This window comes from Geospiza fortis, unplaced genomic scaffold (assembly GCF_000277835.1).
Source record: "Geospiza fortis unplaced genomic scaffold, GeoFor_1.0 scaffold85, whole genome shotgun sequence".
Lineage (NCBI taxonomy): Eukaryota > Metazoa > Chordata > Aves > Passeriformes > Thraupidae > Geospiza > Geospiza fortis.
Genome location: NW_005054358.1, coordinates 2,843,628 through 2,845,117, shown reverse-complemented (window position 1 = coordinate 2,845,117; position 1,490 = coordinate 2,843,628).

The window sequence follows — 1,490 nt, the reverse complement described above, 5'->3', positions numbered from 1 at the left end:
AAAAAAAGTGTTGAAGTTTCCAGCCTGTTTCTCTACCCAGGGAAAAAGGAGAAGTTCCTGCACATCACTGTGTGTGCACATACACCTCAAAGAAAGTTTCTGTTTTCATGAGAACTTTCCTGGGGACAAAAAAAAAAAAAACCAATTTCAACAGTCTGGGCAAGTCTAAATGGCAACATCTGCATGCCAAGCACTTCCTAAATGAGAGATTTCCCTGGGGAGGGTGGGCTGCTGCAGAGTGGAAGAAATTTAGGAATTTTCCTGGGATACAGGAACCCCTTCCAGCTGGACATCAGCTGCCAGCAGAGCTTGTTCCTCCCAGTTGTGCTGCTGATCAGTGATGCTGATGAATCAGGGATGAGTATAAAGACTCAAGTCTTTAGGTGGATCAGAAGGTAAAATAGAATAATTCTTTATTAGCAAGAATTCAGTTCTGGAAATGTGGAATTACAGCAGAGGAAGAAGTTGTGAGTTTTACAGTCTCACTCGCTAAGCTGGGACCTGATTTGGCTCAAAGTAGAAAACATCTCACATTATTAGTGATTATGAATAGCACGCTGTGGAGAACCATAACTACAAACAATGGTTACAGAAAGAGAAATAATAATTGGTTTAATTATTTTTTTTTCTAAAATTCCCAGGCTCAGCCTGAGAAAAATTATCTCTGTTCTTTCTCCAACTGAATTAAGAATATCCATAGATCAGCTCCAGAGGATGTCCACAGGCTGCAGCCCCTCTCTGTCAGGGAGGGCAGCTGTCAGCCAAGTAACGCTGACATCATTTCTCCCCCAAGTACAGTAAAATCACAACAGACTCCTGTGACAGCACAACGTTTTGTTAAGGTTTTTAATTAAGATGATTCGGGAGAAGATGAGCCCCAGAGCAGACAAACATCCGATTTTGTGCCTAAGTCCTGACGGTTTTGTGCGAAAGGTGCACACTGAGCAACGGGAAGCCTCTTGTGAATTCTGCTAAAATGAGGGGGATGAAGCAACACTTCAGAGAAGCGGACCCCTTCTCTGGGGTCACTTGCTTCCTGTCATCTCACCTTCCCCAAAAGCCTCTTCCCCTTTCTCTGGGAAAGAAGAAACTGCCGAGCTGCGCTCTCTCTGCCTCTCGCTCTCGCCCTGCTTCTCACTTTCACTCCCATCGGTTTCACGTTCCCTTTGCCGGGCGGAAAACCTCGCGGAGCTCCAGCCCGCCAGCACCACCACCAGCCCCACCAGCAGGAGGGCTGATCCTGGCTCCACCCAGCGGGACTTTCCTGGCTTCCTCCAGCAGGGAGCGGGGGGAGCAGGAGCGCTGGGAGGCAGGAGCGGGGCCGAGCGCTCCCGCGGCTCCTGCCGGGTTTCTACTGTAGGCGGTGCATTCCTCGGGAGGGAGGGAGGGAATGCGTGCGCCCGGTGCCTTCCCACACTCCGCACTGCTCTTATTTAATGGGGGTCTCCATGCAGGGCAGGCGCCACAGGAGGTTTGGCGTTGCCCGGCTC